The 17,691-nt window shown below is 51.0% G+C and overlaps 1 protein-coding gene across 4 annotated transcripts in view; it reads left to right on the top strand.

Annotated features, from left to right (window-relative positions):
* Positions 1–17,691, top strand: part of CCDC88C (coiled-coil domain containing 88C) — a 145,568-nt gene that overhangs the window by 10,082 nt on the left and 117,795 nt on the right. The gene's annotated exons all lie outside the window — the stretch shown is intronic.

Here is a 17,691-nt window from a genome sequence, read left to right as displayed (position 1 = left end):
ACTCCGTCTCAAAAACAAACAAACAAAACCAAACCCAAAACCCATACCAGCCTTGGGAAGGCCAGTTGAGTCTTTGATGGTGTTAGTGATATCTGTATGGCCAACACGGATGGATATGGACTGAAACTGTGTACCTTGGAGCCCTGGTTTTCAAACCTTTTCTTAGCAGTGAAACTTTCCCCCCATATGATTTTTCTCGAGACCCCAGATGAAGCCCAGTGCACTGTGCTCAGCCGTCTCCTCGGCCTCCAGGGCATCTGTCTGGGTTCCTGGGACTCCAGGGGACACAGATTGGGAACTGCTCAAGAACAACTGCCTCCCAGATTCACGCCAGCGTTTCACTAAACATGTGACCAGACTCCGCCTGAGACCTGTGCCTCGCACTCGGCTTCCTGGGCTGTAACTTAGTCTTGGTTCTGGGATTCGGGAGCATCTTTGGATGTTGTGAGGCCTCTGTTGACATGAGGAAGCCAGCCGTCTGGCCAGCCGTGACTCCCCTTCTGCCCTTGTGCAGTGGTTGCTGGTTCTGGGGTCCGCTGAGGGCCTGCTGAGTGGGCTGCCAGGCGGAATGTGTGCTGTGGCATTGGGCTTTGTGCTGGGCCCAGTTCCTGTCGAGAGCTGTGGTTGCTGCAGGAGCCCTTGCTTCTGTTTCAACATGAATTTGAAACTGAACGTGAGAGGGAGGGAGTGGACAATGGCCTGGGTTTTCTGAGATAGTTGTTTCCATCCTCCTCCCGTTGGGTGGGGGGCTGTTGTGGTTTGCCTGTGTGGGCCAGTTCAGTGAGCCATCTGTGCTCAGTCCAGAGACCACTGGGAGAGGGGCACCGTGGGCTCTCTGGACATTGCATCTGGGAAGCTTAGAACCAGTCCCATCCCTTTAGTTCCAGATGTCTGAGGAGGGGGCCGAGGGTCAGGGAGAGGCCTGGAGGGCTGGTGTGGGAGCCTGTGAGAGTTGGCTCTGGGGAGTTGAAGGGGACCCACACTCACCATGGTGTATGCTATAGGCAGGGGCATTTCTGCTGGCGTCTCCCTCACGACAGCCATGCACGGGGCAGTGGGGTAAAAGCAATGGTGCTGTCAATGACCTGGACATCTGTGATGAGGGCCTGGTGGCTGTGCCGGCTGCTCAGCAGGTATGCAGGGCATGGGCCTTGTCTGAAGGTGCCATTTGTGACAGGCAGGTGCTTTCAGGACTGTGTGCTAAGTGCTAGGGGAAGCACATAGTGCTGAAAGTTCAAGAGGCAAGACCCCCTAACCCAGCCTGCATGCGGGGAGCTGGGGAAGGCTTCTTGGAGGAGGTGATACCTGAGTGGAGTTTCAGTTTCAATGGGCAACTGAGTTTCTAGTTTGGAGGGTCATGGGAGGGAATGGGCAGGTCTGGCCAGAGCCAATGGTATAGCACTGGGCAGATGTCTGCATCCCTGTCCTCTCTCCTCCTGCACTGTGAGCTCTTGGTCAGCTTGGATGTGATGAAGGTCTCAAATGGAGGTGAGGTTTCTGCAGGACTTTGTGAGTAGCATGGGGCAGTGAGGCCATAGAGATGCCATCCTCTGGCACTGCCAGTCCAGGAGGACTTCTGCTGTTGGTGACCAGCCACTCTGAGGGTCCATTCAGCTCTGGGCCGGGCAAAATGGACTTGACACTCACTTGAGACTGTGTGGGTTTGAGAAGCAGTTTGCTGTTCTTGGGGTACTGTGCAGAGTTCCAGAAGATGGGAAGTGGCCACACAAAGTAAAAGATGGCCAGCCCGCCCTCAGGGTCCAGAAGGACTTCCAGGTGGAAAGAGGACCCTGCATCCCTGCTCTCCCTCCTTTTGTGCTGGGAGCTCCTGGAGGACTGGGCTGGTGTGTGCTGGCAGTCTTGGCCCAGCTCAGAGCAAATGGTCAGTCAGTGTATGCTGACAGCACTTGCTGCTGACCAGGGAGTGGTCACTGCCTCTCAGTCCTGCCCGCTTGAAGGAAGCTGACAAGACGCTTGTGTTCAGGGCTGGCGCATTCCGTGTGGACGGTGTTCTGCTGTGTTTTTTTTTTCTTCCGATTTATGACAAAATAAAGTTCTTGTCATACAGGTTGTACTGTACGTGCTCTTTGTAAACAGCTTAGAAAACAGACAAGTAGCAAGAGAAAAGACCCACCCATCAGCCCAGCATCCAGCGACAATCGCTGTTAACGTTTGTAGTATTTCCTTTCAGTTCTTGAGTGAATAGTTTTTGTTTTATGCCATTGTGGTTGTGGCCATATATACAATTGCGTATCCTGCCTTTTTTCCCTCCCACCTAACATTATAGCACAAACACAACCGGTTATTATAGTAAAGCAGTATTCCAGAACGTTTCCGTAAAGCAGCCGCCCGGCCTTTTCTTGGGAAAGTAGCCCCGAAGGTCCTGAGGGCTTGGAATGAAGTGGGACAAACGTCGTTCCTTACTCTGACTGGGTTGCTGCGTGGGTGGGCCTCCGTCTCACCTGTGGCTTTTTGGTAGACACATCAAGGTCGCGCATTCCGGCTCTGGGTTTTGTTTGCCAGGAGATGGCTCTGTGCCCCTAACTGTCCCCTTCTTCTCTGCGGCACACTGGAGCAGTGACAGTCTGGAAGGCCAGGCCTTTCCTAAAGAGCATGGGCCGTGTCACTAGGACGTTCAAGTTGACCTCTGAACACCTGGGGAGGCATGTGGCTGAGATCTCATCCCACCACCGGCATCTAAGGCAGATTCTCCACCTTCCTGGCTTACTGCATTGGATTCTTCTGGGATTTGGGCCCTGGAATCTGCATTTTCAAAAGTTTCCCAACTGCTTGAGTCTCACCATTCCAACAGGATTGAGAATCAGTGGGTGAGAATGGTGGTTCTCAAAAGTGTGGTCCCCAGATCTGCAGCCTCGCTGGGAGCTTGTTAGAGATGCAGATTGTTGGGCCTGCGTGTAAGTCAGGAGTCTGTATTTTAACAGGCCCCCAGGTGCTTCTGACGCACATGCCCATGGGAACCACTGGAACCAATGGGTTAGAACATTTCTGGTGATTTCTAGAAGAGTCACGTTGAGCTGGATCTCCTGGGCAGAAGGAGCTCAGTCCTCACCAGGTGACCTTTCTCCATCACATACACCAGGTGCACGTCTCATCGCCCCAGGACAGAAAGGCAGGGTCTCAGACTGGAGGAGGGGAAGGAGAGGATGCGGTGACCAGGAGGTTACCAGAGGGAGCAGGCGGTGTTGAGGGAGTAGCTGGGAAGGGGCAGAGAAAGCCAGAGTAGGACAAAGCCTTGGACAGAGAGCACCTGGGTCAGTCTCTGCATTTTGGAGAAGAAAAGGCTGGCCTGTCCAAGGTGGGGATACTGGCTTTAGGACAGCACCCTCAAATGGGACATCTGCTGAGCAGCCTGAAGCTGCCTCGGCCTGGCTAGGCAGGGTTACCCTGTGTCCTCCGATGCTTGTTTTACTCATTCAACAGCCAACCTCCTTTTCATCTGGCTTTTTAAAAATTTAATTTAATTTTTTGAGACAGGGTCTCTCTCTGTCGCCCAGGCTAGAGTGCAGTGGCGTAGTCTTAGCTCACTGCAACCTCCCCCTCCACTGGGCTCAGGCGATCCTCCTACCTCAGCCTCCTGAGTAGCTGGGACCACCAGTGGGCACCACCACGCCTGGCTACTTTTTGTATTTTTAGTAGAGACAGGGTTTCACTATGTTGGCCAGGCTGGTCTCAAACTTGGGAGCTCAAGCAGTCCTCCTGCCTTGGCCTCCCAAAGTGCTGGGCTTATAGGCACGAGCCTGTAAGACTCACGGTGTCTGGCCCGTCTTTTGTTAAAATTAAATTTTGGATTTATGTAATGGTTCATTTTTTTCATTAAGAACCTTGAATATTTACATTAAATGCAGATAGTGGAGTCAGGCTGAAAGTGAGGCTGTTCCAGCAGAAGTCCGCCCTGTGCAGCAGCGGCTGGCCTGTCTGTGCTCCGGGGTTGTGCCTGGCATCCCATCCCCATTCCCTGCCCTGGACACCTTCAGTCCGGCGCCTTGTCTGGAAAGGGCCTCATTGTCATGTGAAGTTTCTGAGGTTTCTTTGGCTTTGTGTGGCGGGAAGCACTTCAGATGGTGGCCTGGATACATTCCCTGTGTGTTGTTGGAGACGTATGTCTTTGTCATCGAGTCCACATGTGGATATCTCACCCAGTTAGATCGGGACCCTTGGATGGATGTGGGGACTTACCCATAGGACTCACTCTGAAATGAGGAATTTGCTGTTTCTTCACGTGCCTCTCCTCGCCAGGTGCAGAGGCAGCAAGGCTGGGGTCCCGCCGTCTCTCTGGGTAGGCTGCTCTCCTTCTGAGCCTCCTGAGTGCCCTCCTTCAAACAAAGGCGGTGGGCCTGAAATGCTACAGTTGCATGGTGACCAGAAACTGCGAGATTTAGAGGCGATTTAGAGTTTACGATCCGCTCAAGGAAGTTTAGATTTCTGGGTTCCTTGAGCTCGGCTCTCTGACTTCTGGCCTCTAGCATGGGCACAAGGCCAGAAGTTTCCTTATCTCGAGTGAAACAGCAGAATAAATACAGCCCGGGTGCCTTAGCTTCTCCCAGCCCTTTTCTTTTTCCTTTATTGTTTTGAAGAATTAAAAATAAAACAGTACAAGTGGTCATAACGAACACTCACTTTTCCTTTTTTTAAGAAATAAAAATTTTCTGTTGAGATAGATGTTCTCAGCAGCCACTACTAAGCCCTGTTGTCCTTCTCTCCCTTCCTGGGGTTAACACCTCTCATTAATTGGGTGGTATCTACTTAACACTTTTATCCTCTTGCTGTGTATATGTGTGTGTGTTGTATATATATGCGTGTGTGCACACTATACACACTTGTGTACACACACACAGAGCTTTGTGTGATCTTTAGACGAGACTTTCATAAATGGCAGCACACTGCCTGTAACTTCTTCCTCTGCTCAGCCTTGTTTCTGAGATGTCAGCCTCTGTGGTAGTTGTATTAGATAAGTATGGTCTGTTTACTAAAAATTAGGATTATCTTTAAGAAATGTGGACATTTTGTTTGAAGAAGGAAAATCTTTTAATTTGTGTTTTTTTGCTTTTTGTTGTTGTTGCTGTTTGAGACAGAGTCTTGCTCTGTTTCCCAGGCCGAAGTGCAGTGGTATGATCATAGCTCACTGCAGCCTCAACCTCAAAGGCTCAAGCAGTTCTCCCACCTCAGCCTCCTGAGTAGCTGGGATCACAGGTGTGCACCACCATGTCTGGCTGCTTTTTTTGATTTTTAGTAGAAGCAAGGTCTCGCTAAGTTGCCCAGGCTGGTCTCAAACTCCTGGGCTCAAGCAATCCTCCCGCCTCAGCCTCTCAAAGTGCTGGGATTACAGGCATGATCCACCATGGAAAATCTTTTGTCAAAAGCAGGAATAGAAGGAAATGTCCATTTGACATTGTTGGTGGAAAGAATACATTAAACTTGTGGCTCTGTCTCATTTGTGTGGTCTAGAGGGTTTAGTCCACTTAACTGCTTTGATGGGCAGGGACAGGATTCAAGGGAACCTAGAGTCCACTCAGGCAATGGCTTCTGGTACAAGAGGCATTTGCTTTAGGAGTAATAATACGTTGTACAGAATTTGCAGAGGAGAAATTAGTTTCTCCACTTTTGACTTCAAAGGTTAAAGAGAAGGGCCATATTTTTTATTTTGTAGCTCATGTCCACATTGTGAGGAAATTAAAAATAACATTTTTGTTTATAAAAATATTTTCTGGCCGGGTGCGGTGGCTCACGCCTGTAATCCCAGCACTTTGGGAGGCCAAGGCAGACGGATCATAAGGTCAGGAGATAGAGACCATTCTGGCTAACATGGTGAAACCCTGTCTGTACTAAAAATACAAAAAATTAGCGTGGTGTGGTGGTGGGCGACTGTAGTCCCAGCTACTCAGGAGGTTGAGGCAGGAGAATGGCGTGATCCTGGGAGGCAGAGGTTGCGGTGAGCCGAGATTGCGCCACTACACTCCAGCCTGTGCGACAGAGTAAGACTCCATCTCAAAAAAAAAAAAAAAAAAAAAAATTTCTTACTATGGATTAGGAAATAGAAAGAAACTTAAGTTCACCTGTTATCTCAACACCTAGGTATACCACTGCCAGCATTTTGGTACTTGTGCTTGCTTTGTGTGTGTGTGTGTGTTTCTAAAGTATGGCTCGTATCATTATACTGTTTGTAACCTGCCTTTTTTTCATTTACCATGCAGTGAGCAAGCTTTTCCCCGCCATTAATTTTGGTGTCTGTGTAACATTTTATCGTGTGGGTGTAACTACTATCATTGTCTCAGAATTATAAACCATACCACTGTGAACATACTTGGTACATAAGTCATTCAACAAATGTTCTTATTTCCTTAGCAGGGAGTTCATAGGTCAAAGGACATGAATACTTTGAGAATTTTTGCTACTTACTGCCAAAATAGCCTTATTTATAGGTTTTTTCCTTTTTCTTTGGTCAGTTGCCCGTGTGTGTTTTCTTCACCCTTTGTGATTGTGTTGGTTAAAATGCAGCTATTTTAACAAATTGCTATTGCATGCTGAAGATTCTCGAGTTCCTGCCAGGCGGTGAGGCCCTGAGGTTGTGTTTGCGATGTCTGGGTGGGTGGACTTCGTTTGTGTTGGAAGATCTTGAGTGCCTTTTGGGGATCTCTCCAGCAGGACTGCCTGAGGGAATCGTAGAGGGGGTTAGAGAACAAGGCAGCCATTAGGGGCAGGGCCTGGCTGTGGCCAGGAGTCCAGCTCAGGCCTGGGCTCTGTCCCCATGTCGGCAGCGGGAGCTTTTGTGGACCCAGCCATCCAGAGGTCACAGTCAGCTTCCGTGTGAAGGTTTGCAGTCCGTTCAGTATTCAAGAGCGAACCTTCCAGACTGCTGGGAGATGTGCCTGAGGAGGGCAGTGGTCTGCGGGGGTCCCCTGTCCTCCTCCCGTTCCCCATTCCCTAGCTAGAGTTTGTATAATGGAAGAAGGAAATGCAGGATGTGGAAGCTCTGGTGGCCCAGAGGTGGGTGGGACTTGCCAGGTTACCAGCTCTTCCTCTTTCTGTTTCTCTTTCTTGTCCTCTCCATGCCCGAGATGCTCACGTTTTGTGGGGTGGGAGAGTGGCCAGGTAAATCAGCTGCAATAACACCTATGTACGCAGGACATGGGGATATGGCCAGACACAGGCCCGGGGAGCAGGGATCCTGGAGAGCTTTCTCGGGGGAAATGTCTGCCTGTGGCTGGCGGGGTTGACTGGCAGGGAAGGAGTGTCCTCTGGGAAGAGCGGCACCTGCAGAGCTTTGGAGACATAAAGCAGCCTGAAGGTTGGGGCGTCTCTTGGGGGTATGGGGGTGAGGCTCCAGGCTGTGCTTAGGTGCTTAGGAACCTGAACTTCTTTTTTTTTTTTTGAGACAGAGTCTCACTCTGTCGCCCAGGCTGGAGTGCAGTGGCTGATCTCAGCTCGCTGCAACCTCTGCCTCCCAGGTTCACGTGATGCCCCTGCCTCAGCCTCCTGAGTAGCTGGAATTACAGGCACCCGCCATCATGCCCGGCAAATATTTTGTATTTTTAGTAGAGATGGGGTTTCACCGTGTTGGCCAGGCTGGTCTTGAACTCCTGACCTCAGGTGATCCGCCCACCTCGGCCTCCCAAAGTGCTGGGATTACAGGCGTGAGCCACTGAGCCTGGCCTAGGAACCTGAACTTCTAAAAGAGAGACCTTAGGAAAGAAAACTCCTGCTCACATTTGGAGAATGCACAGGTTTTGGGAGGGGTTGGCAGGTCGCAGGGCCCTGGACTGAGGCCACAGCAGCAGAGAGAAGGATGAGCTCTAGGAGACTCCATGGAGATCCAGCCCGGATGTGGGAATCCAGGGGTGAGGGGTCCCTGGGTTCCTGGTGTGACTTGGGGGGTGGGGCATTGGTGCAGCTCTCTGGGTGGACCTGGGGCTCTGGGTGTGGAGAAGTGGGCTTAGTGGGGAGCAAGCCGGCTTGGTGTCACCGGTGTCGGGCAGGTGGATCTGAGCGTTCCCGGCTGGGAATGCAGATGGGAGCCATGGGGAAGTTGACTCGAGAGTCACAAGCAGGTGCGGGGGATGAGAACTGCCCACGGCCGAGGAGGTGGGAGCAGGCCCCAGGGTTAGGGCTGGGCAGAGCACATGGGACTCCCCAAGATGACAGTGAGGAGTCCCTCAAGTGGGAGGACCAGAGGGAGAGCGGGCCGCAGAGAGGAGGACCCCTGAGGAAAGAGGGCACCAGCACACAGGGCTGCCCGCAGCCCAGCAGACCACTCAGCTGTGGGCAGCTCAGTGCCCACCTGGAGCAAGCACCCTAGAGGAGCAGGAACGGCCGTCTGGGCCCAGGAAAGACGTGCTCTGCAGCAGACCTGTGCGCCCCTAGGGCTACAGGCTGGTGGCGGTAGCTTCCTGATCAGCCAGATAAGAGGGCTGCAACTCTCAGGGCCACTAGAATCCCCTTTTCCACACTTAACAAAAGGCCTGCACTCCCAGCCCATGGTGCTCCCTGTCCTGCTGGCTCCTGCTGCTTGTATTTCTTTCAATTATTTATTTTACCTTTTTATTTATTTTTGAGACAGAGTCTCACTCTGTCACCCACACTGGAGTGCAGTGGTGCGATCATGGCTCATTGTAACCTCAAACTCCTGGGCTGAAGCGATCCTCCGGCCTCAATCTACCAAGTAGCTAGGGCTACAGGTGCGCACCACCATGCCCAGCTAATTATTTTTGAATTTTTTGTTGAGATGGGGTCTCACTGTGTTGGCCAGGCTACTCAAACTCCTGGGCTCAAGCGTTGCTCCTGCGTTGGCCTCCCAAGGTTGGGGTTACAGGCGTGAGCCACCATGCCAGCCAGTGTTGGTGTTACAAGCTCAGTGGTTCGGCTGTTGGCCAGGGGTGGAGCAAACGGCCTGAGGACCTGGTGGTGTGCTGAACGCCCAAACCTCTTGGGAGGCAGGTTTGGTTTCTGTAAGCTGTTAGAGTGCCAGTTGGACTTGTTTTCCTTTCTTTTCTCTCCTTTTTGTTGTTAGAAGAAATGCTGTCCAGGCATATCAGATAGCAGCGAGGAACTGTGGGACTCAGATCTATGCCCAAATCAAAAGGCTGAGAGATGAATGGGAGGGAGCTTAACCTTTACTGAGTGCCTGTGCTGGGGGCTTTAGAGCCTCGTCATTTTTCACTGTTACTTCGGTATTATAAAGAAGAAATTACTGTCTCCATCCTACAGATTAGGAAACCAAGGCTCATCGAGCAAGATCAGGAAACAGCCCCAGAAAGCTGCAAGTTTTCTTCATCATCAGCTGCTTGGAGAAGCTTCTTTCTAAAAGCCAGGCTTTCTAGAATCATGTAGGCAGGTAACTTGCTGCAGGTGGACCTGCTGCCCTGTAAAGCCTGGCAGGGCCAGTCAGGATCTGCACCCGCAGTGGGGTGGGGGTGCTGCGTGTGGTGTGCCCCCCAGCTGGGAGTGTGGGTTCCCATGATAACCCGACTTCACACCAGCCTGGAGCCCAGAGGAAGGGACTGGGTTGCTTCAGGCACCTCTGAAACTTCCGGGGTTGGGCGGAGGGTGGAACAGGGAGCAGCTGGCCTCAGACTTCACCCCTCACCCCAGAGCTGCAGGAAGCAGAGATTCAGGGCTAATTGCAGGGGTTGCAGAGGGCGAAAGGTGGGTTTGATGTAATTAGCAGAGTTGGAGTTCAGCCAGGGCAAGGAGATGGAGAGAATGTGTGTGTGTGTTTGAGTATGAGTGTGAGAGTGTGTGTGTGTGAGAGAGTGTGTGTGTGTGTACACAGTCTTTCTATTCTCTGAGGGTTCCTTCTCTAGGACTTGAGTCAAGACCTTGATTTGCTGGGGCTTTTCTCCTATTTCAGGAGCGGCCATCCTTTCCTCAGCCTTTGCGGGAAGGAGGTTTGGCTCAGGAGTCTTGCTTTCGCTCTTGGTGTTGGGGATGCCACCCAGGCCCCTGTGGCTGTCCCCTTGCCTGGGCCTGTTGGGCACAGCACCAAGCCCAGATGCTCAGAACGTGCAGCCTCACAGGGTCTGCTCAGAGACCTGCCCACCTCTGGATATTGACACATCGGGACTTCCCCCAGGCCCCTCTCCCTCCACTATTGGTGTTTGTTCCAGAATCATGTTTCTGATACAGGTTATCTTACCATGTCAAGTATTGACTGTTTCACTGTTTGCTCAAGTTTTTTTCTTTCTTTCTTTCTTTCTTTTTTTTTTTTTTTTTTTTTTTTGGTGACAGGGTCTTGCTCTGTATAGCCCAGGCTGGAGTGTAGTGGTGCGATCACGGCTCACTGCAGCCTCGACCTTGATCTACCAGGCTCAAGCAATCCTCCTGCCTCAGCCCCTCAAGTAGCTGGGACTACAAGCATGCACCACCACTTCTGGCTAATTTATGTTTCTGATTTTTTGTAGAGACAGAGTCTCCCGTGTTGCCCAGGCTGGTCTCGAACTCCTGAAGTTGTTTCTTAATTCATGGCCATTTATTTACAGAGATGTGTGTTTATGAGCCCATCTTGGGAGCACAAAGTAAGCAATAAAGCTTCTGGGAGTGGAAGCTGAGTGATCCCCTGATCGGAGGGCAAGGGGTCTGAATTTGTGCTTCCAGAAAAATTATGGCTGAAACGATGAATGTTAAGCTTGCAGAAGCCACGAGTGAGCCGTGCTTGGTGTTCCGGTGCTTGTCGGGCTCATTCTTAGTTAGGTCTTGTTCAGCTCCGACTGAAAGCTGCGCTTGTGGGTGATGAGTGTTGTGGGAATCGAGTGATGCGGGCGTGAATGAAGGTTGGAAACACAGCTCACTTTATGGACATACCCTAAACGCCAGAGTGGGAGGAAGTGGCAGGAGGAACCAGTTCCTTTTGTGACAGAAAGGAGAGAAATGGATTTCTCAAGTCGTTAAAAAGAAAAAACAGAGGTTTCTCCTTTGCCTTGGGTTTGGTGTTAAATGCCAGGATCAGCATGTTTGATGTTCTCACTGGTTTGTCAAAAGGAGTTTCTGAAGAAGAACTTGCCCAGGCAGGCTCTGCCTCTCCATGAAGCCGGCTGCGTGGCTCCCCTCCAGGGCTCATAGCAGTTTTTGTTATTCAGCTCTTCTTTTGGGAACGGCAGAGATTCTCTGCTGCTTCGCCTTGGCATCCAGGGCCCCTCGATCCTTCGCGATATAATTGTCGTCTTATTTTTCTAGTAATGAGAGGAATGTCGAGGGAAGGAGGATGAGGAAGTGCTGGTCTTAAATTGGTGGTTTCAGCCAGTACTGTAAAAGTTGAAGGGGCCACACTCTGTACCCCCAGTTCTGAGTTGGTGGTATTTGGGGGGGGGGGGGCAGAGATTTCAGATAAAGAGTCAAGGCTGCCATGTTCCACTGCGAGGGTTCTATTGGTTTGGGACTGGGTTTTGGGGAGGCTAAGTGTTGAGGGGTGGTAATTCTACATGTAGGGGCATTCTGTAGGGGAAGAGATGGGGCACACTGCAGCTCCAGGGAGAAGCCTCCTGTTGCTTCCCTTAGCTGCAGCTGGGCAATCCTGGCTTGGGGTCTGGTGGCCTGGGGAGGGAGCAGGCAGGTTTGCCTTCTCGGTGGGGGGATGAGGTTAGCCACTGCCTGGTGGAAGTGGGTGAGCCAGCTCTGTGTGGTGACTTACTTGGTTACCCGAAGGCCAGAAAAGTGAAGCCAGAGAACAAGGTGGGATGGGAGGTGGGAAGGCAGGAATGACGAGAGCTCTGCCATTGTGTCAGCTTGGGTCCCTGAACGCTTTCCCTGGTCCAGAAGCTTGTGTTCACTGTTCCCAGCAGTGTGACTTAAGGTGCATCGTCCAACCTCACCTGTAGAGCAGGGGTAAAAATTACCTTATAGGTGGTTGTGAGGCTCAAATGAGATCACAAAACGTTTCTTGAATCAGTGAATAATAATAGCGACAGCTCTGGGTCCCAGGCTGACTCTGCAGGGGACGCACTTGTTCACCTGTATTCTGCAGGCGGAGGGGGCAGTTACTTGCAGATAGGGGTCTTGGGAGGCAGGAGACACAAATCCAAATAGAAATGGAAAAACAACCATGAGCCTCACCATCTGCAGAGGCACAAGGTTGAATGGTGGGTTCCTTTGAGTGCACCCCTCAGATTTGTGGCCTTGGGTAAGTTACTTCATCTCTGAGAGTCTTTCTTATTTGAAAAGTGGAGATATTAATAGTGCCAGCCTGGGAGGGTTGTAGGAGGGGTTCTACAAAGGCCTTGTACTTGGGGGACACGTGAGTGGGAGGGGAGGATGCCCACCCATCTGGCAGAGGGGTGGCAGGCAGGCCCCCCACCCAAGCCCCCTCCCCTGGCCACTCTGTGTTCATCTGTTACTGAGCGGATTATCCAAGGACCCCTCCCGGAGTAATGCACTCTGATTCATTTGGATTAATCTCACGCGTGTGCACGTGTGCCTGTCTCTAGCCCTGCGTGTTTTTCTCCTGTGTGATCGTTTTATTTTAAGCTGAGTGACTTACACATATTATCTCATCAAAGGAAGCCTCACGATTTTATCCCTCACCAGCAATAGAATTCCTTAAAAGCAGGCACTGAATCTTTTTGTCTGTCACTGCACCGGCATGGAAATGTGTCTGCCGTCAGTGAGCATGTGTTAATGACAAGATACATAACGATAGAGGCCACCATTCAGTGGAGTAAATAATTCAGAGAATAAGTCATTACAATCAGTGAACACGGTGTCACACCAGGCCTGGGCCCGGAATCCTGTCTCTAGGTTAAAATGACCCTGCAAAGTGGCCCCGACCTGCTGCCCTTTCTAGACTGTTGAGTAATTAGAGGATGGGACCTGCCTTGTTCCTCTGTGTCCCTGACACATGGCAGGGACCCAGGCCCTGACTGTTTAGGGGGTAAACCAGTATGGAGGTGCAATGCAGTGAGGGGGCTGGGCTGGAGCTTAGGGCTCCCCTACTGTTTTCACGCAGACCTGTAGGCTTTTCATGTGGTGTTTGCTTTGTTGATGGAAATGCCATATGTCAGGTACCGCGAGGCTCAGTCCCTGGGGGGTGGAAATTAAATTGATTGTTTTCAACTTTGTCTAGCCAGCTTGGCTCCCCTGAGCGTTCTAAGGTTTAGGCTGAATGACTTTAAAATTTTAAGACTAAAATTTTTGCCTTCTTTCCAAACCTTAATAACCAGACAGGCTCACCTTCTGCCCAGCAAGTCAGATTTACGTGCCTTTAAAGTGTGGAATTGTGACTACTTAAAGGACAGAAACTCCGGAGCAGCTGGCACTTTTTGTGCTCAGTTGGTCTTCTAGCACCCTGTTTTTAGGTGAGAATTTGTGGCATTCAAATTTTATGGAGTAGAACTCATGAAGTTGATTTCTTTTCTTTTTTTGAGACGGAGTTTCGCTCTGTCACCCAGGCTGGAGTGCAGTGGCGCGATCTCGGCTCACTGCAACCTCCGTCTCCCAGGTTCAAGCAATTCTCCTGCCTCAGCCTCCTGAGTAGCTGGGATTACAGGCATGGGCCACCATGCCCGGCTAATTTTGTATTTTTTAGTAGAGACGGGGTTTCACCATGTTGGTCAGGCTCGGAAGTTGAATATTTCAGATGGAAATGGACTAAGTTGCAGAGGCGAGTATCCCAAGCTTAGATGCCAGAAGAAAGAAGTGTTGGTGGTTTCTGAGAACTCTGGGCTATTTTGATAACCACCTGGGGCAGTTAATCCAAAACAGGTTGTCCATACCTTCGGAGGGAGCCAGATGGGGGCTGAGGCCATCTGGGAAGGCGCTTCTGTCTGTACCCCTTCTCCTACCTTACCCTTGTTTCTTCCTTCGGGAGGTAGAATTCACTCAGGTTGCCTCTGCCTCATCTGCCCTTCTGCCTGCAGGGCTGGGGGGTTAGGGGTTGGGGGGGCACTCCCATCCCACTTGCAGACGGAACAGCTGGCACCTGGACCTGTCATCTCCCAGCTCAGCCTCTCCCAGGGGCGGCTCCTCTTGTCCTCCAGGGCCGCCCTGACACTGGTGTGACCTGGGGCAAGTGGCCCAGCCCCTCCTAGCCTGTTCCTCTTTTGTCAGATGGGGGTGATGACTGCACTCCCCTCCCTGGGTTGCAGTGATTCCAAGAGAGCCAGTGAGCGATTGGTGCCTGGGAAATGCCCAGCCCAGTGCCCGGTGCCCATGGGCCGTTTCTGGGAGCGGACTCCGGTACTGTCTGTCCCTCTCCTGCTCCCTCACACGTCCTGTCCTTGCAGTTTCTCCTGCCCCAGCACCTTTCCTTTTTCCCTATGTGAGGCCTTGAGGACTCTCTGGAATTTAACATCATTATCGCCATCATCACACCCCTGGCCCTGACTTGTTTTCTCTGTGTCCCACCCCACATTGCAGACTCACTCAGGGCGGGGACTCCGGCAGCCTCTGCCTCTCCCGGGAAGCACAGTGAGGGGGCTCAGTGAGAGTGAGAGGTGCAGTGAGAGTGAGGGGCACGGTGAGAGTGAGGGGGTTGCAGTGAGGGGCCGCCCTTGCTGGGGTCCCTGGTGCTGCCTCCAAGAACTCCAAAGGGCCAGCTCCTCTGGCTGGGCTGGGCTTTAAAGTGTTCCTCCTTTTATGCATTGCTGGTGTGGAAACCCTGGGTCATTATCGGCTCTGGGTTTAAAAGATGAGGTAAATTGATTTCTAAAGGCAAAGCCACTTTGACAAGCCTTTTGATCTCATTCCTTTTGAACAGAAAGGAATTGGAAATGTGACCAGCTGAAGCCTCTCTCCTTTCTCTTTCCCCTTGAAAAGGTTCTCCTCCTCTAGTCCTAATTGAGGTGTCCTTCCCTGCTCTGGGTGGTTGAGGCCAGCCCCTCGGAGCTCCATGTCCATCGACTCCCACCTCTAGGTTTCCTGGATAGGGATTTTTGTTGTTGCTGTTGTTTTGTTTTGTTTTGGCAGGGTTGGGGGTGGCATGTGGTAGGAAAGGGTGGTCTGAAGCCAGAGTTTATAGAGCATGTTAAGTTCTGGGTCTGTTTGAACCCCTCCTAGGTACAGGTTCAGGAAGGGAGAGCTGGAACCACTGGAGGTGGCCGTGTTGTGGGAACAGGGTCAGTGGGAGCAGCTGTCATGGTGAGCCTGGGGGCTGCTACCCTGGAGGCCCCAGAGGCACCAGAGAGTCAGGAACAGCCAAATGGATCCTGGGAGTGAACTCATGAGGCAACTTTGAGATCCAAGTGTATGTTCAGATTTAGTTGGAAAGAGTTTAGAAAGTAGCTGGATTGTGTCACTGCACTCCAGCCTGGGTGACAGAGCAAGACTCCATCTCCAAAAAAAAAAAGAAACTAGCTGGAAAGCAGACTTTCAGCTCCAGAGTAGAGTAAAAATTTTAAAAACAAGGAAAAGGAATATAGTACACTCAGGAACATGTAACTTCTGGTCTTTTAGGAAGCTGCCTTGTTTTTTTTTTTCTTTTTGAGACAGAGTTGCTCTGTCACCCAGGCTGGAGTACAGTGGCATGATCTCAGCTCACTGCAGCCTCAGCCTCCTGGGATCAAGCGATTCTCCTGCCTCAGCCTCCCAAGTAGCTGGGATTACAGGCACACGCCACCACACCTGGATAATTTTTGTATTTTTGGTAGAGACGGGGTTTCACCATGTTGGCCAGGCTGGTCTCAAACTCCTGACCTCAAGTGATCTGCCCGCCTCGGCCTCCCAAAGTGCTGGGATTACAGGTGTGAGCCACTGTGCCCGGCCTACTTCTGGCTTTTAAAAAGCAAGAAACACAGGGAGTTATTTGTGTAAGGGGTACAGAATTTCATTTCTGCAAGATGAAAAGAATTCTAGAAATGGATGGTGGGGATGGTTGCACGACAGCATAAATGTATTTAATGCCGCTGAACTATACACTTAAAACTGAACCATTTTAAGCTTTTTTTTTTAGGTTATGCATATTTTACCACAATTAAAAACGGGCACCCAGTGGGTTTTTGTTTGTTTGTTTGTTTTTGGTTTTTTTTTTTTTTTTTTTTTTTTTTTTGCAGGAAGAGAGTTTGTACTGTGAGGATGATGGTAAACTAAAAGAACTGTGTTCTGCATTCCCTGGGTCCAGCATGAGGCTCAACACACAGGTGCCAGTGAATGGGCAAGCTTCTCAGGCTTCTAGAACATTCTGGTTTGTGGCTGCCATTGTGTTAAGCGCTTGGTGTTGAAGGCAGTGGGTGTTGGGACTGCTGCTAAGAATCCTTACTTCCTTCCCATTTCAGTCTTCACCTTCACTAGGTGGCATTTATTCTCATCTCAAAGATGAGGAGACGAAAGTTCAGAGAAACCAAGGACCCTGGGAACCTTGTCCCAGAGCCCAAGACCTTAAAACAAGGAAGTGGTGAGCCTGAGGACCGAATCCGTGTTCTTCCTTTCTGGAGACCCCTGTCCTCTGCGCTGTCTGGTTCTGATAGGTGATGGGAGAACAGGAGAAGGAAGTAGGATGTTTCCACCCCATTCTCTGGGCTTTGGAATCTGTTGTTTGGGTTTTTTTTTCTTTGTAACTCCCTTAGGCTCCGGGAATCCTGTAATAGAATGGGACCAGCCACTGGCTTTTCTTATGTATACCTGGAAGGCGACTTTGGTACGGCCACCGGCCACTGGGAGGGTGCAGTGGGCTGGCCATGGACTTTGCCTCCTGGTGACCCACAACACTGACTTGGAACAGTTAGTTAGAAAACCCAGAGGCTGGATGGGTGAGGGCCCTGTGGCAGCCTGTGCGTCACCGCCCCAGTGTTCTCTGTGATGGGAGGCTTTAGTGAACAGGAGCGCCTCTGAGATGCCAGCTTGGTTTTTCTTCATTTAGCACAGAGCACGGGGCATGCTTTCGGTGTTGCACTGAGTGAGAAGGGTCCCCACCCTCTCCAGTCTGATAACGAGGTGGAGATGCCAAAAGCATAAATTAAGCGGATGGAGGGTTTCTGTGGAACATATGGCTATGTGCCAGACGCCGTGCTTAAATCTGTGTCAAGGAGCAGAATCGGGCATTTACTAAGAATGTGTGTGATAGTCATCATAAGGGGTTTGGAACCCCAGCCCAGCCTTGAAAGTAGCAACTTGCTGCCCCACTGAGGGGGCAAAGTAACCATGGCTAGTTGAGCAGGACTTGTCAGCATTTCTTATGTTTTCTCTTTCTTTTTATCCTTTTTCTTTTTCCTTTTTTTGAAACAGAGTCTCACCCTGTTGCCCAGGCTGGAGTGCAGTGGCACAATCTCGGCTCACTGCAAGCTCCGCCTCCCAGGTTCATGCCATTCTCCTGCCTCAGCCTCCCGAGTAGCTGGGACTACAGGCACCTGCCACCACGCCCGGCTAATTTTTTGTATTTTTAGTAGAGACGGGGTTTCACTGTGTTAGCCAGGATGGTCTCGATCTCCTGACCTTGTGATCCACCCGCCTCGGCCTCCCAAAGTGCTGGGATTACAGCCGAGAAAAAGCTTTTCTCTTTTTTTTCTTTCTTTCGTTCTTTTTCTTTTTTATTTATTTTTATTTTTTAAATAGAGCCAGGGTCTTGCTGTGTTGCCTAGGCTAGTCTCGAACTCCTGTGCTCAAGTGATCCTCCTGCCTCAGCCTCTCAAAGTGCTGGGATTACAGGTGTGAGCCACCACGCCCGGCCAAAAACCTTTTTTCACTTGGAGTCAGCGAAGGGGTTTTTCCACATCAAAGCAATTCCTCTTAAGCCCCAGCAGCCAAGGTACTCCT

Source organism: Pongo abelii, chromosome 15 (assembly GCF_028885655.2).
Source record: "Pongo abelii isolate AG06213 chromosome 15, NHGRI_mPonAbe1-v2.0_pri, whole genome shotgun sequence".
Lineage (NCBI taxonomy): Eukaryota > Metazoa > Chordata > Mammalia > Primates > Hominidae > Pongo > Pongo abelii.
This window is presented reverse-complemented; position numbering and strand designations above follow the sequence as displayed.